We start from the raw sequence: 23,801 nt of genomic DNA on the forward strand, positions 1-23,801 counted from the left end.
ACCAGTCTGACCAACATGGAGAAACTCCATCTCTACTAAAAATGCAAAATTAGCCGGGTGTGGTGGTGCATTCCTGTAATCCCAGCTACTGGGGATGCTGAGGCAGGAGAATTGCTTGAACCCAGGAGGGGGAGGTTACAGTGAGTGGAGATTGCGCCATTGCACTCCAGCCTGGGCAATGAGAGTGAAACTCCATCTCACCAAAAAAAAAAAAAAAAAAAAAAAAAAGGATGCGCTCACACTGGGGATGACAGGTGGAAGAAAGGCCAGCTGTCATGAACTTACTGGTTTTGGTAAATTCATTGCCTGCCCTACCTTGGGACTTGGTATTGTTTGAGAAAACAAATTATTTTGCCATCTTGGTCACTTCAATTTTATTTTTAAAATTGTGTTTGCTTTTTGATTTGATTGGCTTGGCACTTATGCAGTGACTTTGTAGATGCTGTCTATGTGTTGGGGCTCAGAACATGATGCCCTAAAATATGGTGACTTGGCAATTGAGAAAACCAAAGGAGCAAGAAGGTCACTCAGTGTGAGATCTGGCCACAACGGAATGCTCTGACCTACCTTTGCCTGAAAGTTGGTCATAAGATGCTCATTCCAGAAGGGTCCTACTCTATACCCAGAGGCAAAGAAGAATCGGAACAGACAGCTCCTGCCCTAACTGGTCCCCAGTTGTTTGTTAGCATTAGATAATAAATTTATTCTATTTCAAATCTGAAATACTCTAAAGTCTGAAACTTTTTGTTTTTTTGAGACAGAGTCTCGCTCCGTCACCCAGGCTGGAGTGTAGTGCATGATCTCAGCTCACTGCAACCTCCATCTCCCGGGTTCAATGATCCTCCTGCCTCAGCCTCTCCTGTCTCAGCCTCCCAAGTAGCTGGGAGTACAGGCGTGTGCCACCATGCCCGGCTAATTTTTAGTAGAGACAGGGTTTCACCATGTTGGCCATACTGGTGTCGAATGCCTGACCTCAAGTGGTCTGCCTGCCTCAGCCTCCCAAAGTGCTGGGATTATAGGCGTGAGCCGCTGCACCTGACCTAATCTGTAATACTCTCCCCTGCAGTGTCCTCAGCCTCCCAAGTAGCTGGGACTGCAGGCGTGCACCACCACAACCAGCTAATTTTTAAACATTTTTTTGGTAGAGATTTGGTCTCACTATGTTGCCCAGGCTAGTCTCGAATTCCTGCGCTCAGGTGATTCTCCCACCTTGTTCTCCCAAAGTACTAGGATTCGAGGTGTCATCCACCTCCCTCCCTCAAAAAAATGAAAAATATGGTATAAAAGTATTAACTGCATGGTCTTTTTTTTATTTTTTGGATTTTTCATATGTATTTTTTTCCTATGGCAGAAGAGTTTTCATAATTTGTATGACTCATGCACATGTGTGCACATTAGTGAAATTTGTATGCCAGCCAGGTGTGGCATAAGCCTGTAGTCTCAGTTACTCAGAGGCTGAGGCGGGAGCATTGCTTGAGTCCAGGAGGTCGAAGCTGCTGTGAGCTATGATCACACCACTGCACTCTACCTTGGGCGATAGAGCAAGACCCTGTCTTAAAAAAAAACAGTGTATGCTTTTTTTTTTTTCCTGTTAATTTGCTGTTTGTTTTATAGACTCAAATTATCAAGGCTTCAGGGGAAAAATGTAAACTTCCCTACAGCTCCCTTGATCACCCAGCTTAGAGCAGCCTCACACCCTCCCATCCCAGGCCTCCAGCCCCCTAACTGATTTGAGATGCCTGGAGAAAATAAAATTGCTGCTCCATCTTTTGTAAACTAAAAGTGCTGGGGTAGGGGTGGTGCAAAGTTGTGGCTTGCTCATTCAACCCAGTCCTGACCAGCTCTACCACTGCACTCCCCCGCCAGCCCTCCACAGCCTTCCAACGGCAGCTGTCTCCAGATTCCCTACATTCTAGTTAGCAGCCTTCACTCTCCCCGTGACCAAGGCCCCACGACGTCTTTCCAAAGCCCCTGCTTGTCATTTCTGTTAACATGCCCCTGCCTCCCACCTCGAAATTACATAGCAGGACCGGCTCCAGCCTTTGCTTCCTTGCATCTTGGAAAATGGCAGAAGGTAAATTACCCCGAGTTTCTCAGGGCTTGTAGGGTGGACCCCTGCCAGTGGTTTCAAACTTTTTCCATACCTTCTCTATCACCCTTCAGTTCAGAAAAGACAAAAAGGAAACCCCAAAGAAAATCAAAACAAAAAAACTTACAAGTCTGTTTCCCTTTGTCTCCATAGTCAGCACTAATGATTTCCAGCTGGGGTGGGGAGCAGGGTGTGGATGGGACCAAATCCTGTTGCTAAGTTCAAATACTTGAGAATTTAACATCCCAGACCCTCTCCAAGCTCTGCCGCAGGCCCCTCAACTATATTTCCCTAGCTTACCATGGTAACAAGCCAGAGGACTAGCCCTAAGTGTATCCACTTACATTACTAAAGCTCTATCAAGTGAATAAATAATTCCCTCTGCTTTTCATGCCTGAAAGGCGATATTGTATGATGTTTAAGAATATAGCACAGTTCTGTCATCCCAGCTGCTTGGAAGGCTGAGGTGGGATGATTGATTTAGCCCAGGAGTTTGAGTCCAGCCTGGGCAACATAGCAAGATCCCATCTCAAAATATTAAAAAGTAATGTAAGTTTTGGAGGCAGACCTTGATTTAAAAGTGTGTTACCTAGGGAAGGTTGCTGAAGCTCTATAAACATCTGGTTTTTATTGTCTAAAATGAGGATAAGAATGAAAAACTTCCTTATAGGTTGCTGAGAGGCTGAAAGGAAGTAATATATGGGAAATGCTCAGTGTATTAACTCAGGAAATGGCATACAGTAACAACAGCATCAACAGTTCCATAAGGGGAATCCCTTCATTTTGTCCAGGGGGACCCGTGGTCCTTGTGAAAGGTGTGAGAACATCTGAAGCTAACTTCTACACCAACGTGGTCAGATGATGCCATCCCGTATCCATGGCGACCAATATCTCCATTGTCTAGTTTAGTGCCAGGCGGGTGGTGTGCAATGAAACAATGCAATCATAGGCTGCAACTCTGGGGTTCAGTTCATTCGTTAGTGGAACTCCTGTAACACTCAAAATTCTGACTTCATAGGACCTTTGAATTTCAGTTTCAATCATAAAAGAAGTTCTGAAACATTGACCAGTCATCTCATACACGTTTTTTTTTAGTTATTCCCAGATGGTTGCTGATGTAAAAATAAAACAACCAAAACCTTTGTATTAGATATATCTTGAAGTCTATCATAATATTTTAGTCCACTTCCTTTTTTTTTTTTTTTTGAGATGGAGTTTTTGCTCTTGTCTCCCAGGCTGGAGTGCAATTGCCATCTCGGCTCACTGCAACCTCTGCCTCCTGGGTTCAAGTGATTCTCCTGCCTCAGCCTTCTGAGTAGCTGGGATTACAGGTGCCCGCCACTACGCCCGGCTAATTTTTTTATATTTTTAGCAAAGACGGGGTTTCACCATGTTGGTTAGGCTGGTCTTGAACTCCTGACTTCAGGTGGTCCACCTGCCTAGGCCTCCCAAAGTGCTGGGATTCCAGGCGTGAGCCACCATGTTTGGCCTTTTAGTCCATCTTCTATTGCTAATGTAAGAGGAATTAGATTAGGAAGTAGGTTTTTGAAGGCAAAATTTCAGCTTACATGAATTGTTGGTAGCACCTCACTTCATAAGTAATATTAGATATAAAATCTTTCTCAGGAAAAAAAAAAGTTAGCATTCTGGAGAAAGGAGTAAAGGAAACAATGGTTTGGCCGGGCGCGGTGGCTCAAGCCTGTAATCCCAGCACTTTGGGAGGCCGAGGCGGGTGGATCACGAGGTCAGGAGATCGAGACTATCCTGGCTAACATGGTGAAACCCCGTCTCTACTAAAAATACAAAAAACTAGCCGGGCGAGGTGGCGGGCGCCTGTAGTCCCAGCTACTTGGGAGGCTGAGGCAGGAGAATGGCATGAACCCGGGAGGCGGAGCTTGCAGTGAGCCGAGGTCATGCCACTGCACTCCAGCCTGGGAGACACAGCGAGACTCCGTCTCAAAAAAAAAAAAAAAAAAAAAAGGAAACAATGGTTTAATCTCTTTTGTTTTGTTTTGTTTGTTTTTGAGACAGTCTCACTGTTGCCCAGGCTGGAGTGCAGTGGTACAATCATGGCTCACTGCATCCTCGACCTCCTGGGCTCAAGTGATCCTCCTGCCTCAGCCTCCTGAGTATATGGGACCATGGGTGCATGCTACCATTCCTGGTTAATTTTTTAATTTTGAATTTTGTAGAGACCGAGTCTCCCTGTGTTGCCCAGGCTGGTCTCGAACTCCTGGGCTCAAACTATCCTCTAACCTCCTCTCAAAGTGTTGGGATTACAGGCATGAGCCTGGCTAGGAAGCAATGTTGACCCACAGTGTCCAGTGCCCAGTACTCTTAGGAAGTATGAGTTTATGAACAATTAATGCCCAGATGAGTTAACAGACCTTGGGTATCAATTGGTTGGTCTGTGTTCAAAGGCAATACAGTTCTATGCTTCATTTTATGACCATCTGTGGAATGGGACAATAACTATAGGATGGCTGTTACAGTGAACATTAAAGACTTAAATTATGTAAAAGCCCTTTGTAAGTTGCAAAGTGCTATGCATATGCTAGGCAAAGCTGCCGCAGCAGCTACCCAGTAACAATTGTTATTTTATTTTATTTCATTTCATTTTTGAGATGGAGTTTCGATCTTTCGCCCAGGCTGGAGTGAAGTGGCACAATCTTGGCTCACTGCAACCTCCGCCCCTGGGTTCAAGCAATTCCCCTGCCTCAGCCTCCCATGTAGCTGGGATTATAGGTGCCCACCACCATGCCCGGCTAATTTTTGTATTTTTAGTAGAGACAGTTTCACCACGTTGACCAGACGGGTCTCGAACTCCTGAGCTCAGGCAATCCGCCTGCCTCAGCTTCCCAAAGTGCTAGGATTACAGGCGTGAGCCACCGCGTCCAGCCAGTTGTCACTTTTTTCTGGCTCCAGCCGAGTAACATTTCCAAACCACAATTCTTCCTGGAGCAGCACAAGTTGTGTTGGCCTTGGCCAATATTGAGCTGGGGCTCCGGGATACTGCCAAGTATTATATACAATTTGCATAAATGTACATTTAGGCTGAATAGAAAGGGAGAAAATGCTATAAAAATTAATATGGGTCAAAAGGAATGGTCTCTAATCATAAATTGCACACTTCCCCTCCCAACTATCCCCAAAACACTCATAATATTTGATATGAAAATACAATGGTGGCAAATAGCTGTATTAAAAAGAAACGATTCTTTCAGCATAGCGTAGGGTGAAGCTGAGTAGATTTTAAGAATTACTGGAGTCCCCAGCACTTTGGGAGGCCGAGGCGGGCAGATCACCTGAGGTCAGGAGTTCGAGACCAGCCTGACCAACATGGAGAAACCCCACCTCTATTAAAAATACAAAAAAAAAAAAAACCCCAAAATTAGCCAGGGTTGGTGGCGCATCCCTGTAACCCCAGTTTTGGGAGGCTGAGGCAGGAGAATTGCCTGAACCCAGGAGGCGGAGGTTACCATGAGCCGAGATAGTGCCACTGCACTCCAGCCTGGAAAACAAGAGTGAAACTCTGTCTCCAAAATAAAGAGAGTTATTGGAGTCAAGCATAACTTGGAGAGGAGACAGAATAATTTATTTTTATTTAATTAATTAATTTATTTTTTTGAGATGGAGTCTTGCTCTGTTGCCCAGGTTGGAGTGCAATGGCACGATCTCAGCTCACCGCAACCTCCGCCTCCTGGGTTCAAGTGATTCTCCTGCCTCAGCCTCCTGAGTAGCTGAGATTATAGGTGCCCGTCACCACGCCTGGCTAATTTTTGTATTTTTTAGTAGAGACAGTGTTTCACCATGTTGGTCAGGTTGGTCTCAAACTCCTGACTTCATGTGATCTGCCAGCCTCGGCCTCCCAAAGTGCTGGAATTACAGGCATGAGCCACTGTGCCCAGCCAACAAAATAATTTTTTAAAGGATGCATAAATAGAGTTGATAATTTTGGTGGTATTTGAGTAAATGAGTAGAAAAGCTGGGACTGGAAGGAGTAATGTTACCACACAGTTGGTGCTGGTTGGGGAGCCTCTATTTTCTTGACTAGAAACTCACTTCTAAAGAGAAAGAGCACAGATGCCTGTTAACAAATAGGCTTCAGGATGACCCTGTTTGAATTTCCAGCAGGGAGGAAAACTGGGTCACAAGGAGATAATCTCAGGGGTTGCTGGAGGATTGGCCTTGGACACGCCCAGGTGAGGAGAGAAAACACGCAAGGCAGATGCTGACAGCAGAGAGGGCACTGAGGCACGTCTGGGCAGTAGGAAAAGCGAGCCGATGGAGATGGGGGAAGCCAAGAAACAGGCATTTTTTCATTGCTTTGTCTGAAGCAGTGAGCCCTGCGCACACTCGTGCAGTAGCTAAAATTTCTCAAGTCTATCTCTGTAGGCAACTGGAGACACACTGACAGCCCGTTTCCCCCCCACTGGCTCCAGCCCAAATTAACTCACTCTCTCATTCCCTGAGGCACTTGTTCTTTGAGAGGTAAAAATTTAGCTAAAACTATTCTCTTATTTTATGTGGGGAGGGGGCATTTTAAAAGGGATTTTTGCAAACATTTCTTCCCTCAAGGGTGATAAATGTATATTTTAAAAGGGAGGTTTCTGTAAAGTTGGCCTTAACTGCAAGGGGTATCTGAAGTGGGGAGTTTCTGGCCATAGTGCAGCTAAGACCTTTCCGTGGCTCTCAAACCATAATGAAGCCCAGGAAGGAAAAATGCAATTGTATACTTTGCCTGTCACAGGCATAGAATTCTGCTGAGTAATGTGTACATGGGATTATTATTCCATGTTACATATTTGGAGGTGGAGCTAAAGTTGAGAGGCTGGTAACCAGCCCTTGGGAGACTGCATTTTCCAAAGATGGCTGCAACAGTATCTTCCATCTGACATGTCCTTCTAGAACAGGTGTTCACTAACTTTTTCTGTTAAAAGCCATCCAGTACTTATTTTAGGATGTGTATATCATTCGCTGTCTGACCTGACTGCTCTGTCACTGTGGCACAGCCCTGGGCAATGTGTACATGTACAGGCTTGTTTGTGTTTGAGAGCTGAGCCCATTCGGTGGTCTGAGGGCGACAGTTTGCCAATCTGTGCTCTAGAACTTTGCTGGTTCCCTTTAAGAGGTAGAGTCTAGGCCAGGTGCAGTGGCTCACACCTATAATCCCAGCACTTTGGGAGGCTGATGTGGGAGGATCCCTTGAGCCCAGGAGTTTGAGACCAGCCTAGGAAACATGGTGAAAACGCCATCTCTACAAAAACAAAAAACAAAAAACAAAAATTAGCCTGGTGTGGTGGCGTGCACCTGTAGTCCCAGCTACTCCAGAGGCTAAGGTGGGAGGATCACTTGAGCCCAGAAGGTCAAGGCTGCAGTGAGCCATGATTCTGCTACTTTACAGCAGTCTGGGCAGCAGAGGGAGACCCTGTCTCAAAAAAACAAAAAGAAACAAACAGGGGAAGAAAAAAAAAAAAAAAAAAAAAGAGGTGGACTAATTCCCTTTTCCTTGAATCTGAGAGGTTTGTGATTTGCCTATAATTAAGACAATTGGAAGGAAGTGACACTGCATGACCTCTGAGGCTAGATCAGAACAGGTGATGTAACTTTTACCAGTCAGCACAGAAGCAGCCCAGTTGTCCTGAGGCTGCCATGCTGTAAGGAAGCCCAAGTGAGTCCATGTGAAAGATGACCTGAAAAGCCTTGAAACTATAGGAGAGGCTCAGCCAGCCCCACTTGCTCCAGCTCTCACCTGGAGAGACTGCAAGCTCAGGAAAGATGCTGAGCCAGAACTACCCTGCTCTCTCCAAATTCCTGACCCCCAGAGACTGAGAAGTGATGAGATGATTGCTTTAAGACATTAAGTTTTGGGGGTGATCTGTTCCATAGAAAGAAACAGAACATTTTCCCCAAACCAGTGAGTGGTAGAGATGGGATTCAAACCGAGGCTGGTCTGAGCCCAATCACCTGATCTTTCTATTAAAAATAAATAACAAATATTGCTGGCCTACACCTGTAATCCCAGCACGCTGGGAGGCTGAGGCAGGCAGATCACCTGAGGTAGGAAGTTCGAGACTAGCCTGGCCAACATGGTGAAACCCCATCTCTAAGTAAAAATACAAAAAGTAGCTGGGCATAGTGGCGGGCACCTATAATGCCAGCTACTCAGGAGGCTGAGGCAGGAGAATCGCTTGAACCCAGGAGGCGGAGGTTGCAGTGAGCCGAGATCACACCATTGCACTTCAGCCTGGGCAACAAGAGTGAAACTCGGTCTCAAAAAAAAAAAAAAAAAAAAAAAAAAATTGCTAAAAAATGCTGACACAGAGACACTAAGTGAGCACACGCTGTTGGAAAAATGGTGCTGATAGACTTGCTCCATGCATGGTTGCCACAAACCCTTGATTTGTGAAAAACACATCTGCAAGGCCTAAGAAAAGTATAATTGCCAGGCACGTGGCTCACACCTGTAATCCCAGCACTTTAGAAGGCCAAGGTGGGTGGATCACCTGAGGTCAGGAGTTCGAGACCAGCCTGGGCAACATGGTGAAAACCCGTCACTACTAAAAATACAAAAAAATTAGCTGGGCGTGGTGGCAGGCGCCAGTAATCCCAGCTACTCAGGTGATCGAGGTAGGAGAATTGCTTGAACCCGGGAGGTGGAGGTTGCAGTGAGCCAAGATCGCACCACTGCACTCCAGCCTGGGTGACAAGAGCAAAACTTCGTCTCAAAAAGAAAAAAAAAGAAGGAAAAATGCCATTAACAATGTGTGCCTGTATTTAAACCTATATTGGCTAGTGAGTTTGACCAGAGTCTAGCAAAGGTTTATCAAGGAAAAATGTCAGAGAATTCAGATCCTGTAAGTCAAAGACACAACCCGTTCCCGGAAGGACTTTGCAACAGTAATTACTCTAACAAGTTACAATTCGCAGAGTCTGGCCTTTAAGGGGCTTTGAAGAGAGAGGAACCCATGAATCAAGAATAAGATAAGGCTATTTGGTTTGTTTCAACTTGCGGGCTGTTTGACTTCCCTATCAAAGCCATGCCTTGAGAGTGAAATCATTTCTATCAAACAGCCTTTTCAAAGAACATCTGACACAAACACTGACTGGCTGCTCCTTTATTTCCACTGTGTCCAGGGTGTGTGTGGACTTGGTGGAATTTAGGGGACTAGCTGTGAATCGTGCATCAAATAAATAACCTGCAGGGAGTTGGCACTGGTGACTGCTAGCCATAAATGATGCTGTTTGCTTACACAGACTAAGCCTGGGGTTTGGAGGCTTCTTTGACCTTTTCTGCATTTTTCCCAACCCTAACCCAACATAGCTATGAAAAGGCAGTTCTGGGCCTGGTGGGGTGGCTCACGCCTGTAATCCCAGCACTTTGGGAGGCCGAGGCAGGCGGATCACAAGGTCAGGAGTTCGAGACCAGCCTGACCAACATGGTGAAACCCTGACTCTACTGAAAATACAAAAATTAGGCAAGTGTGGTGGTGTGCGCCTGTAATCCCAGCTATTCAGGAGGCTGAGGCAGGAGAAGCGCTTGAACCCGGGAGATAGAGGTTGCAGAGAGCGGAGATCGCGCCACAGCACTCCAGCCCTGGCGACAGAGCGAGACTCTGTCTCAAAAAAAAAAAAAAAAAAGTGTGCCCCTAACCCAGAATTGCCTGTTTTTGTTTGTTTGCTGGGATTACAGGTGTGAGTCACCATGCCCGGCCCCCAGAGCGCACTTTTAAAGTTAACAGCTTGGACTCCCTTTCCCAGCATTCATCCTCGTTGGGCCTAGTCCACCTGTTACACCAGGGAAAAACTGAGTGATCTTTCTTTACCTCCCAGGGTCTTAGCCCAATGTTATGGGCCACTTGTGTCCTCCCACCCCCGAACAAATGCATATGTTGAAGTCCTAACTCTCAGAATGTAACTCTCTTGAGAGATAGGGTCTTTAAAGAGATGATTAAGTTAGTTGGGTCATTAGGGTCATAATCCAATGAGTGGCATCCTTCTCAGAAGAGAGACAGCAGGACCTATGTGCATAGACCAAGTGAGGACAGAGAGAGGCCAGTCACCTGCAAGCCAAGGAGAGAGGCCTCAGAAGAAACCACCTTGCTGATACCTTGATCTCAGGCTTCCAGCTTCTAGAACTGTGAGGAAATAAGCTTCTGTTGTTTAAGGCACCCCGTCTATGGTACTTTGTTATGGCAGGCCTAGCTGACTAACACACCCACAGACAGAGAATTCACAGCCTTAAGGCTGGGACTTCAGAAAAGTTCCAACGGTAATAAGCAGAAATTTCAACACACAAGAGTCTAGCCTTTTAGTGCAGTTTCTCTTCCTGCATCTTTCCCAGGTGTCCCGCAGGCAGGATCGTAAGGCAGTGCTGGGGGCTGGGCAGGCACTGCTGCCCTGCAAGTCTAGTGGAGACACTAAGGTCTCTTGACTCAAAAGGGAGGACACCAGGGTTCCAGTCCTAGAAAGTCCAGAAAGTAGCAGGTAGACTGAGTAGGTGTTTGGGGCACGGTCAAGAGGCCCACACGGATGCATGTCACTAACTCCTTCCCTCTTCTAGCTGCCCTAGTCCTTCCTTCCCCGCTCCTCTTCAGGCTCTTTGACTTTTCCCACCAGCCCCTCCTGCGACCAGGTAAATCAGAAGAAGGGGAAAATTTGACTTTACCTTCTGACTTAGCATCATGCAAATGCAAATCCTGATGCTCTTTTAGTTTTTTCCTTGTTTTCATTTTTGTGGGAGATACGGGATGGAAGGATATTTGCTGGAGTTGGTTTTTTTTTTGTTTTTTTTGTTTTGAGATGAGGTCTTCCTATGTTGCCCAGGCTTAAGTGCAATGGCTACTCACAGACCCCATCATTGCACACTACAGCCTTGACCTCCTAGGCTCAAGGAATCCTTCCACCTCAGCCTCCTGAGTAGCTGGAACTACAGGTGCATGGCACCATGCCTGGCCACCTGCTGGAGTTTAAGCATGTGGTAGGATGGGTAGATGGTCCCTAAAGACACCCATCTCCTAATCTTTGAAATCGGTGGATATGCTACCTTCTAGGGAAAAAAAGGACTTGGCAGATGTTAGTAAGCATCTTAAAATGTAAAAGTTGTCCTGGATTACCTGAATGGGCCCAATGTCATCGTGAGGTCCTTATAAGAGGGGGACAGGAGGGTTAGAGACAAAGACAATAATGCGATGATGGGAGCAGAAGTGTGTGTGTGCAAGAGAGGAGCAGAGGGGTTGAAGATGCACCTCTGCTGCTGGCTTTGCAGATAGAGGAAGGGGCTGCAAGCCAAGGAACACAGGCAGCCTCTAGAAGCCTGAAAAGGACATGGATTCTCCCCTATACCCTCCACAAGGAAAAGCAGCCCTGCTGACCCATTTCTGACTTCTGACCAGAACAGTGAGATGATCTGTGCTGTGTAATGCCACTCCACTTGTGAGTGTAACTGATGACAGCAGCAACAGGAAAGCATACAGGCTGCAAGGATGAAAATCCTCGAGAACAACTGCTATCCCATTTTATTATTATTATTACTACTATTATTATTTTGAGATGGAGTTTTACTCTTGTCACTCAGGCTGGAGTGCAATGGCACGATCTCAGCTCACTGCAACCTCTGCCTTCTGGGTTCAAGTGATTCTCCTGCCTCAGCCTCCTGAGCAGCTGGGATTACAGGTGCCCACTACCACGCCCGGCTGATTTTTGTATTTTTAGTAGAGACGGGGTTTCACCACGTTGGCCAGGCTGGTCTAGGACTCCTGACCTCAGGTGATCCACCCACCTTGACCTCCCAAAGTGTTGGGATTACAGGCGTGAGCCACCAAGTCGGGCCTGGTATCACATTTAAACAGGCAGTGATGTGTGACCAGAAATTATACATATTTCTAGAGCTTTCACTCTTCAAACAATAGTTCCCAAAGGGTAGTCTCCCACCAGTGGTGTCAGCACCTGGGAACACGTGGGTCAAATTCTCAGGCCCCATCCAGGATTATTGGGTCAGAAACTCCGGAGACGGGGCCAGCACCCTGTGTTTGAACAGGTCCTTCTGGTAATTCTGAGGCATGCTAAGGTTCACCTTAAAGATAAGTGACCTGGGGCTGAGTTCAGTGGTTCACACCTGTAGTCCCAGCACTTTGGGAGGCTGCTAATAATAGCTATGATTACTATGCCCGCCCTGGTATTATCTTCCAGGCTTCACATATAGGGATCCTATACAAGAGTTCACCCGCACAAGAGATTCAGTCCATCTTAGGTTCTGCTAATGACCTCCCCTCCTGAGGTTCATCAAAGCTGAAGCAGGAAGATTGCTTGAGGTCAGGAGTTTGAGACCAGTCTGAGCAACATAGTGAGACCTTGTCTGTTAAATCAAGTTTAGCCTAATGTGGCCTCCTTACATAAAGTTCAACTTAGAGGTTTCTCTGTACATAGTGAACTATATACAACCTAAATGGAGGTATAAACCCACTGTAACCTACTCTTGTGCCAATCAGAGTGTTTTGGCCAATCAAAGAGGGCCAACTGTTCAAACCGTGTTCAAATAAGGCAAACGCCAAGCTGTAGCCAATCCCATTGTCTCTATACCTCACTTCTGTTTTCTATGTTACTTTCCTTTTTCTGTCTATAGATCTTCCACTGTGTGGCTGCCCTGGAGTCTCTCTGAGCTACTCTGGCTTGGGAGGCTGCCTGATTGGCAAAGCATTCTTTGCTCAATTAAACTGTGTTAAACTTAATTTGGCTAAGGTTTTTCTTTCAACACGTCTCTGCAAAAACTGAAAATAAAAAAAATTAGCTGGGCATGGTGGCATACCTGTAATCCCAGCTAGTAGGGAGGCTGAGGTGTAAGGATTGCTTGAGTTCAGGAGGTTGAGGCTGCAGTGAGCCGTGATTAAACCACTGCACTCCAGTTTGGGTGACAGAGTGAGACCCTGTCTCTACAAAATAAATACAGAAGTTAAAAGTGACCTGGGCTGCTTTTTTGCCAACAGAGGGTACCTGTGGATCCTCTGATGTGCGTATGGGTAGTATATGTGTATATTGGCTGTGTGTGTTCCCACTCACTCTGCAATTAAGCTGGTTCTTTCTTTTTTTTTTTGAGATGGAGTCTCGCTCTGTTGTCCAGGCTGGAGTGCAGTGGTGTGATCTCAGCTCACTTGCAAACTCATTAGTCTCGATCTCCTGACCTTGCGATCCGCCTGCCTCGGCCTCCCCAAGTGCTGGGATTACAGGCGTGAGCCACCGCGCCCGGCCTAAACTGATTATTTCACGATTCATGGTTGGCTTGGGATCCGGGAATGATGGGGAAAGTTATTCTCTCAAAGACTGGCTCTGCCCCCTGGGGAATGTGGGAGAAGGAAGAGTCCGGAATTCGGCTTCCAAGTCCAGGCTGAGAGCCATGTGCTGCCACACCGCTGTCCAGCCTGGGGCAAGCAGAAGGCGGCTATTTTCTTTCATCTTTCCCCAATTTCTTGCTTGCCAGAGGCAATCCTAACTTGGCTAGTGGAAAGATACTCACTTTTGAAAACATGAGTGAGGTCTGCCCTTCCAGCCACAGCCTGGAGTTTGAAATTACACATTTCATTGATTTCTTTTTTTTTTTGAGACAGAGTCTCACTCTGTCGCCCAGGCTGGAGTGCAGTGGCGCACTCTTAACTCACTGCAACCTCCGCCTCCCAGGTTCAAGTGATTCTTGAGCCTCAGCTTCCCGAATAGATGGGATTACAGGCATGTGCCACCACGCCCAGCTAATTTTTGTATTTTTAATAGAGAAGGGGTTTCACCAGGTTGGCCAGGCTGGTCTCGAACTCCTGACCTCAAATGATCCACCTGTCTCTGCCTCCCAAAGTGCTGGGATTACAGGCATGAGCCACCAGCCTGGCCTGATTTCAGTACTGGATGGCCTCATGTCAGCTGGGTGATCTTGTGTGCTGCCTCTCTGGGTCCCCATGTCCTCATTGGTACAATGGGCTTGCTAAAAGCATTGCTTTAAGAGAGTTGTTGAAAGGATCACATGAGATAATCAAGGAAAAAGTCTTAGATCAGGGTCTTAGATCAGGGCCTGGAACAAAGTAAATGTTTAATACTATTGTTATTAATGCAATTAATTGTAGTTAATGATATGTCATAATTAATAGCTATGATTATTTCCACAAGCCCTGACATTATCTTGGATTTCCAGGCTTCACATGTGTAAGAGGTCCTATACACAAATTCACCTACACAAGGGATTCAGTCCATCTTAGGTTCTACTAATGACAGCTCTTCCCGAAGTTCTCCAAGGCTGTGTGAAAAGGAAAAGCCAGCCAGGTGCAGTGGCTCACGCCTGTAATCCCAGCACTTTGGGAGGCTGAGGCGGGCAGGTCACCTGAGGTCAGGAGTTCGAGACCAACCTGGCCAATATGTCTCTACTAAAAATACAAAAATTAGCTGGGAGTGGTGAAGCATGCCTGTAATCCCAGTTACTCAGGAGGCTGAGGCAGGAGAATCGCTTGAACCCGGGAGGCGGAGCTTTCAGTGAGTGGAGATCACACTACTGCACCCCAGCCTGGGTGACAGAGCGAGACTCCGTCTCAAAAAAAAAAAAAAAGTAACCCCCCCCCTAGAAAATGCTTTTCCCGTTGCTTCCCTACTAATGGGCCTTTTTGCAGCAGGGTAGCCTCCAGCCTTAGGATGTGGCCAGTCCCGGTGCGGATGCCTGTTTCCCCTCCTGCCTGCATTCCTCGGACCGGTTCAGTGGGATCTGGTACTTTTCCTCCCTCCTCGCGCTGGGCTTCCACATCATCCCGACAGCTGCCGACACATTCCACCGCTCCAGCAGCGGAAGTAAGGCACATTTAGGCCCTTTCTGGGTGAGTGACAGCATTTGAGATGAGATTAATCAAATGCCAGTGTTAGGGGAAAGCAGCCTGTCCCTGAGTCACCTCTGCTCCACCTTTCTCATGACACAGAGCATGAGCCTGTCCAACAGTTGGCCTGTGCGTCAACCTCTGGCCAGGAGACAGCGGGCGTCTGTGACCTGGGCGTGAACCGTCAGTTTGTGCACACAGGTCTGACACGGCTGCTGGGCGAGCCTGCGTGCCCCGGCCCCGCGGTCCGTTGACTGTACCGCTGAGCACAGGCGGGGATGTGTGCCTGTCGCCCTGGGCCTCTGTCCCCTGACGGCAGATGAGGTATTCTTCCAGCTCACCACTGATGTTGCAGGGTGTTTCCTCACCTACCACATGACGACTGAATGAAAGCATTCCAGGAAACCGAAAGGGCTGGGCAGGCCTCTGGAATTTCAAAGCCGACAGCCTGGCCCTGCTGGCAGCTCATTTCTGCCGTGTCATTTTCTCTGAACTGTAGGAGCCGTTTTGTAGCAAACTTATCACCCGAATCCCACAAATGTTAAGCATTACCCTTCTTAGGAAGGAAAAGCCTCCTTACTTTTCCCCATTGCAAGATTAATTTTTTAAGATTCAAGACATCCCCAAAAGTCATGATAAAGAATAGGGAAAACAGACTGAGCATACTCATCCCCTTTTAAATTCAAATTTATTTTGTTTTTTTTCTGCTTAACTACAGGGAAGGTTTGATCATATCACATCTGAGCTAGGCCATATGCATCCAAGGGAAATTTCCAGAGCAAGCTAATAATCTAAACTCCGCCGGGGGCGGTGGCTCACGCCTGTAATCCCAGCACTTCGGGAGGCCGAGGCAGGCGGATCACGAGGTCAGGAGATCGAGACCATCCTGGCTAACACGGTGAAACCCCGTCTCTACTAAAAAATACAAAAAACTAGCTGGGCGTGGTGGTGGGCGCCTGTAGTCCCAGTTACTCGGAGGCTGAGGCGGGAGAATGGCGTGAACCCAGGAGGCGGAGCTTGCAGTGAGCTGAGATTGCGCCACTGCACTGCAGCCTGGGCGACAGAGCGAGACTCCGTCTCGAAAAAAAATAAATAAATAAAAAGAAATAATCTAAACTCCAAGAAATAGACCACTAAGACCCACCCAAGTAGTACTCACTGAATGCTCCTCCCGCCTCTCATAAGAACCAAAAATAGTGGCCTCCCACAGATGCTCCCAGAAGCAAAGTCTACCTACCACACACAGAATATGCAGAAGGGGAAAAACCCAAGCCACAGGTCCCTAAACGCCTGAGTCGTGACTCAGGGAGCCTGTCCTCCACCCCTGCCAAGTATAAGAAATGATTTCTACCGACCCACTTCTCTAAGGAGATGGTCCCTCATTCCTCTCTCCCGAGCCGGCTTCACAGTCCCCTTCATCGAAACGAAGCCCTAGTCATTGTATGCCTAGTGATGTTACGACTGCCAAATTCTATGACTATTTGGAAAGTTGTATCAGGTATGGATACATTCCACCTATTTGCTTTGGTGGCCAAGATCTCTTTGCAGTTGCACGGCAGTTTCTGTCCTCCCACCCTGTGTCAGGTTGTGTGTGTGTTTGCGGGGGCTGGGAAGGTAATGGAGGGAAGGAGGGACCTTCTCAAGTGAATCACCTTGCAGTGGAGCTGCTTCCTGTGTGTGTGAAGTTCTTCAAAGAGGCACCACTCACACAATGCCCCAAACAGAAAACAATCATAGGCGAAATTAGCAAATTGTTTTCTAGAAGATTAGATGTCGGACAACTTCAAGCATTCACAATAGAAAACAACTTGTTTTAAGGCAGTTAAACCCAAAGCATGCCTTTTTTGGGGTTTTGTTTACGAATATGTTGTAATCTAAGAAGAGTAATGTTTTTACAGAAAAATTAGACCTTTATGATTGCAATCTAAGTGAGAGACAAGTAGGCCTACTTTTCTTAGAGATTAGTACATCATGTTAGTTCAGAAAGCATTTGTAAAAGGAAAAAACAAAAGGAAATCATAAATGTCAATTTCATCTTAACACAGTGCAACTATCACTGTTCTCAACCTGAGTTCTTAATTTCTGGCACATCACAAATTCCTGGAACTACCACTGTTGAGCTAACCTCCCCTGACCCAGGCAGTTGAATCGTTTTTTCAAAGGATATGATCAAATCTCTGTTCACGCATGCCTACATGTATTCGTTTTCCAAAAGCATAAATTAATTCCGAGGGACGGAAAGTAGATTTGTGGTTGCCTAGGTTTGTGGGAGATGAAAATGGCCGTGGCTGGGAGCCATGGCTCACACCTGTAATCCCAGCATTTTAGGAGGCTGAGACAGAACGATCATTTCAGCAGAGGAATTCAAGACCAGCCTGGACAACATAGGGAGACCCATCTCTACAAAATAAAAAAATTAGGCCGGGCGCGGTGGCTCACGCCTGTAATCCCAGCACTTTGGGAGGCCGAGACAGGCGGATCACAAGGTCAGGAGATCGAGACCACGGTGAAACCCTGTTTCTACTAAAAATACAAAAAATTAGCCGGGCGCGGTGGCGGGCGCCTGTAGTCCCAGCTACTCAGGAGGCTGAGGCAGGAGAATGGCGTGAACCCGGGAGGCGGAGCTTGCAGTGAGCCGAGATTGCGCCACTGCACTCCAGCCTGGGCGACAGAGCGAGACTCTGTCTCAAAAAAAAAAAAAAAAAAAATTAGCCCAGCGTGGTGGCACATGCCTGTGGTGCCAGCTACTTGGGGGGCTGAGGTGGGAGGATCACTTTAGCCTGAGGATCACTTTAGCCTCAATTTCTCATTGAGGCTACAGTGAGAAATGATTGTGCCAGTGCACTCCAGTCTGGGCTACAGAGTGAGACCCAGTCTCAAAAAATAAAAAAAGATCAGGAATGGTGGCTCACATCTGTAATCCTAGCACTTTGGGAGGCCGAGGTAGGAGGATTCCTTAAACACAGGAATTTAAGACAAGCCTGGGCAACATGGCGAAACCCAGTCTCTACAAAAAATACAAAAATTAGCTGGACATGGTGATGGGTGTCTGTAGTCCCAGGTACTTGGGAGGCTGAGGTGGGAGGATCATTTGAGTCTGGGAGGTCAAGGCTTCAGTGAGCTGAGATCACGCCACTGCACTTCACCCTGCTGGGTGACAGAGCAAGACCCTGTCAAAAAAATAAAAGAGCAAAGCAAAGAAGGCTGGATATAGTAGCTCATGGCTATAATCCCAGTACTATGGGAGGTGGAGGTGGGCGGATCACTTGAGGTCAGTAGTTCGAGACCAGCCTGCCCAACATGGAAAAATCTTGTCTCTACTAAAAATACAAAAATTAGCCAGGCGTGGTGGTGTGCACCTGGAATCCCAGCTACTCAGGAGGCTGAGGTAGGAGAATCGTTTGAACCCGGGAGGGCGGAGGTTGCAGTGAACTGAGATCACGCCACTATACTCCAGCCTGGGCGATAGAGCGAGACTCCGTCTCACAAAAAAAAAAGAAAAGAAAATATTTGAAGCTAAGACTGTGGTGATGGTTGTACAACTCTGTGAGCACACGAAAAAAAAATCGCTGAATTGTACACTTGAAACAGGTGGATTGTATGACATATGAGTCATATTTCAATAAGATCATTAACAATGTACCTGAAAGAATTACATGGTCTTATGAAAGTACTGCTAATATTTTATTAGTGCTAGTAATTTTTTTTTTTTTTAATAGAGATGAGGGTTCACTATGTTGCCCAGAGTGGTCTTGAACTCCTGAGCTTAAGTGATCCTCCTGCCTTGGCCTCCCAAAGTGCTAAGATTACAGGAGTGAGCCACCACACCTGGCCTAGTGCTAGTAATTTTTTGTCAGTTGTTTCTGGTGTGTGATTACTAATACAGTGCTCTTGAGAAGAACAGATTGGAGAAGTTTATAGGCTTCTGAGCTCAGGGAAGGCACTGACCGAGTCCCAGGCAGGCAAATGCAGTGAGTGAATTTGTTCAGTCCAGCGTGTTGTCTGTTTCCTTCGTACAGATCCGTGAGGTAGAGGAATTATATATATATATATATATTTGCTTTCTTATCCCCCATCTTTCCTGTTCTTCTCCCACACTCCACAGTCCTACATGCTATCCGGATGCTTCTCCAACGGGTGGGCGTGTCAGAATCTTGAGGAGGAAGAAAGTGAAGAGCAGATAGTTTTTGTAATTTGAAAAAACATATAGTAGTTTGTCTTATAATATAATATTTACTTGAGGGGCATTCCTTCTTTTTCTGTTATATATATATATTTTAGAGATGGGGTCTTCCTCTGTTTCCCAGGCTGTAGTGCAGTGATGTGAGCATATCTCATTGCAACCTCAAACTCCTAAGCTCAAGTGGCCCTCCTGCCTTAACCTCTCAAGTAACTGGAACTGCCTGTCTAATTAATCCCTCTGCTATTTCCTTCCTCCCTCCCTCCCTCCTTTCTTTCTTTTCTTTCCTTTCTTTGCTTTCTTCTTCCTTCCTCCCCCCCTCCCTCCCTCCCTCCCTCTCTCTCTCTCTTTCTTTCTTGTCTCACTCTGTCGTCAAGGCTGGAGTGCAATGGGACGATCTTGGCTCACTGCAAACTCCCACCTCCCGGGTTCCAGTCATTGTCCTGCCACAGTCTCCTGAGTAGCTGGGATTACAGGCGCTCACCACACCCAGCTAATTTTTGTATTTTTAGTAGAGACGGGCTTTCACCATGTTGGCCAGGCTGGTCTCCAACTCCTGACCTCAAGTGGTCCACCGCCTTGGCCTCCCAAAGTGGTGGGATTACAGGCGTGAGCCATTGTGCCTGGCCTTCTGTTAATATTCTTCTTTTTTTTTTTTGAGACAGAATCTCACTCTGTTGCCTAGGCTGGAAAGTGCAGTGGTGTGATCTTGGCTCGCTGCATCTTCTGCCTCCCGGGTTCAAGCCATTCTCCTGCCTCAGCCTCCTGAGTAGCTGGGATTACAGGCATATGCCATCATGCCCGGCTACTTTTTATTTATTTATTTATTTATTTATTGAGTAGAGATGGGGTTTCACCATGTTGGTCAGGCTAGCCTCAAACTCCTGACCTAGGTGATCTGCCCATCTTGGCCTCCCAAAGTGCTGGAATTACAGGCGTGAGCCACCATGCCTGGCTGACTTTTTTTATATGATTTTAGGAGTTAGCCTAGAAATTTTAATCCACATATTTAACTTACTAATATCTAGACTTAATCAATACCCTTAACCTCTTCTTAGAAAATACAAGGTACTTAAAACACTTTAACTCCCTACTTTTACTGGGTTATATGTATTTTTTTTTTTTTTTTTTTTTTTTTTTTGAGACGGAGTCTCACTCTGTTGCCCAGGCTGGAGTGCAGTGGCTGGATCTCGGCTCACTGCAAGCTCCGCCTCCCGGGTTTACGCCATTCTCCTGCCTCAGCCTCCCGAGTAGCTGGGACTACAGGCGCCCGCCACCTCACCTGGCTAGTTTTTTGTATTTTTTAGTAGAGACGGGGTTTCACTGGGTTAGCCAGGATGGTCTCGATCTGCTGACCTCGTGATCCGCCTGTCTCGGCCTCCCAAAGTGCTGGGATTACAGGCTTGAGCCACCGCGCCCGGCCGGTTATATGTATTTTTAATTCTGTCTTTTAAAAAAATATTCTGGACAGTTGTGGTGGCTCATGTCTGTAATCTTAGCACTTTGGGAAGCTGAGGCAGGAGAATCACTTGAGCTCAGGAGTTCAAGACCAGCCTGGGCAACATAGTGAGACCCTGACTCTACAAATAGTAAAAAGATTAGCTGGGCATGGTAGCGTGTGCCTGTAGTCCCAGCTCCTCCAGAGGCTGAGGTGGGAGAATTGGTTGAGCCTGAGAGGTAGGGACTGCAGTGAGCCGTGATTGTGCCGCTGTACTCCAGCCTGGGCAACAAGGCAAGATCCTGTCTCAAATAAGTACATAAATTAAATTAAATAATTCACAAGATGTTATTTTTTATTTGTATTTTATTTTTTCAAGACGAGGTCTTGCTCTGTGGAGTACAAGTGGCATGATCTTAGTTCATTGCAACCTCGGCCTTCCAGGCTCAAGGGATCATCTTACCTCAGCCTTCTGAGTAGCTGGGACCACATGTGTGTATCACCACACCTAATTTTTTTATTTTTTGTAGAGGCAGGGTCTCACTATGTTGCCCAAGCTGGCCTCCAACTCCTGGCTCAAGTGATCCTCCCACCTTGGCTTCCCCAAGAGATGGGGTTACAGGCATGAGCCACTGTGCCTGGCCTCACAAGATGTTGTTATCTTTGTTTTACACTATCAATGCCCATGCGTCTTTACCTAATTATTAACCACTGTATTGCTGTTCATTCTTCCTGCATCTCAGATCTTCCATCAGGGATCATTTTTCTTCTACATAAAATAAATCATTTGTAATTTCCTTTAGCAGTGGTCTGTAGTCTTCATTTGAGGGTGTCTTTATTTTGTCTTCATTCTGGAAAAATATTTTTTCTTTTCTTTTCTTCTTCTTCTTTTTTTTTTTTTTTTGAGATGGAATTTTGCTCTTGTTGCCCAGGCTGGAGTGCAGTGGACCCATCTCTGTTCACTTGAACCTCCCGGGTTCAAGCGATTCTCCTGCCTCAGCCTCCCAAATAGCTGGGATTACAGGCGCCTGCCACCATGCCCAGCTAATTTTTGTATTTTTGGTAGAGACGGGGTTTCACCAGGTTGGGCAGGCTGGTCTTAAACTCCTGACCTCAAGTGATCCACCCGCCTCAACCTCCCAAAGTGCTATGATTACAGATGTGAGCCATCACGCCTAGCCTAATTCTTATAATCCAACGTTTTGATCCTTGATGGGTCTTTTGTCTTATTTATGATGCCTTGTTTCCTTGTGTGCTTGGTTATTTTTGACAGTGAGAAGATTACTTTCCTTGGGAGCTTATTTTGGAAGGTTATATGTGGCCTAGAAAAATAGTCTTTTTTTTTTTTCTGTAGAGGATTACCATTTGAAATATATCATTCATGGCTTGAAGTTTTTTGGACCACTCAGGTGATATAAATTTGGGCTGAGGTTTGAATGAAAGCTCATGGTTACAACTTCTCATGAATGGATAATCCCCAATTTTAGCATATGACAAGGTTTTGTTTTTGTGTTTTGAGTTGAGATGGGGAGTGGATCATATGGTGATGACTACCTTCTAGTTTATCTTTACCTTTAGGGTATAATCTTTTTGGGATGCCAGGTTTATGGGATACAATTCTCCTATTAGGCTATGTCTTGGGCAAGTTTTGGGCTTTAAAGTCTGCTTCTACCTACTCTAGGTACCATCAAAGCCTAAACTGGGCCGGGCATGGTGGCTCATGCCTATAATCTCAGCACTTTGGGAGGCCAAGGCGAGCGAATCACGAGGTCAAGAGATCGAGACCATCCTGGCCAACATGGTGAAACCCCCTCTCTACTAAAAATACAAAAGAAAAAAATCAGCTGGGCATGGTGGCAGGCTCCTGTAGTCCCAGCTACTCTGGAGGCTGAGGCAGGAGAATCGCTTGAACCCGGGAGGCAGAGGTTGCAGTGTGCTGAGATCACGCCACTGCACTCCAGCCTGGTGACAGAGCAAGACTTTGTTTCAAAGAAAAAAAAAAAAAGGCCTAAACTGAAGATCAAGTTGAATAGATAGGGATGGGGAGTGCTTTGCATGCTTCCCTTAGGGGAATTTATCAGAATTAAGAGTGGAAGGTGGTGCTTTCTGCCAGGGATCATTATGTATGTGTATGTACAGTATATAAAAACGTAGCTTGGATTTTTTTAAAGTTGAGAAACACTATTCTGTCATTGTACTCAATCCTGTTTTCTAAAGTTTCACTGAAATTGCAGTTCTACAAATTCTGTAATGAAGTTCCTTTACATTTTGTGATTCCTTGTGATTTCAGATAATGTGCTGAAAGCTATAGACACTCTTCTCCAGAGGTAATTCACATATGCACACATATATACATTTTTATTATAATTTCAAATGGTTTAAGAGACCCTCTAAAGTCCATTCATGGAGTCAGTGTAAGAATGTAAGCTCTGGCCGGGCGTGGTGGCTCACGCCTGTAATCCCAGCACTTTGGGAGGCCGAGGTGGGCGGATCACAAGGTCAGGAGATCGAGACCATGGTGAAACCCCGTCTCTACTAAAAATAGAAAAAATTAGCCGGGCGCAGGGGCGGGCGCCTGTAGTCCCAGCTACTCGGGAGGCTGAGGCAGGAGAATGGCGTGAACCCGGGAGGCGGAGCTTGCAGTGAGCCAAGATTGCGCCACTGCACTCCAGCCTGGGCGACAGAGCGAGACTCCGTCTCAAAAAAAAAAAAAAAAAAAAAAAAAAAAGAATGTAAGCTCTAAAAATACTGAATACTACTTGAATTTCCATAAGTAAAGGAATAGTTAAATAACTATGGCCATGCATGAAAACAGATTTTTGTGAAGACATTAAAAAGAAGGTAACTTTATATTTACCAATATAGATAGATGCTAAAGATACAATGTCAAGTAAAAAGAGCAATTTACAGAGCATATTAGAGTAATTTTGTTTATATATATATATTATGTATGTTATTCCATTTCTGTAGATGTGCATAGAAAATATCTGGAGGAGGCCGGGCGCGGTGGCTCAAGCCTGTAATCCCAGCACTTTGGGAGGCCGAGACGGGCGGATCACAAGGTCAGGAGATCGAGACCATCCTGGCTGACACGGTGATAACCCCGTCTCTACTAAAAAATACAAAAAACTAGCCGGGCGAGGTGGCGGGCGCCTGTAATCCCAGCTACTCGGGAGGCTGAGGCAGGAGAATGGCGTGAACCCGGGAGGCGGAGCTTGCAGTGAGCTGAGATCCGGCCACTGCACTCCAGCC

At 46.3% G+C, this 23,801-nt stretch overlaps 1 protein-coding gene and 1 long non-coding RNA gene across 23 annotated transcripts in view; one reads left to right on the forward strand and one right to left on the reverse strand.

Annotated features, from left to right (window-relative positions):
• LOC105478829 (DLG associated protein 1) overlaps positions 1-23,801 on the reverse strand; it is a 493,816-nt gene that overhangs the window by 112,344 nt on the left and 357,671 nt on the right. The gene's annotated exons all lie outside the window — the stretch shown is intronic.
• LOC105478827 (uncharacterized) lies at positions 4,068-22,980 on the forward strand. The gene is made up of 2 exons (XR_003017417.2): positions 4,068-14,934; positions 22,231-22,980. It is a non-coding gene; the product is annotated as an uncharacterized lncRNA (long non-coding RNA).

This window comes from Macaca nemestrina, chromosome 19 (assembly GCF_043159975.1).
Source record: "Macaca nemestrina isolate mMacNem1 chromosome 19, mMacNem.hap1, whole genome shotgun sequence".
Lineage (NCBI taxonomy): Eukaryota > Metazoa > Chordata > Mammalia > Primates > Cercopithecidae > Macaca > Macaca nemestrina.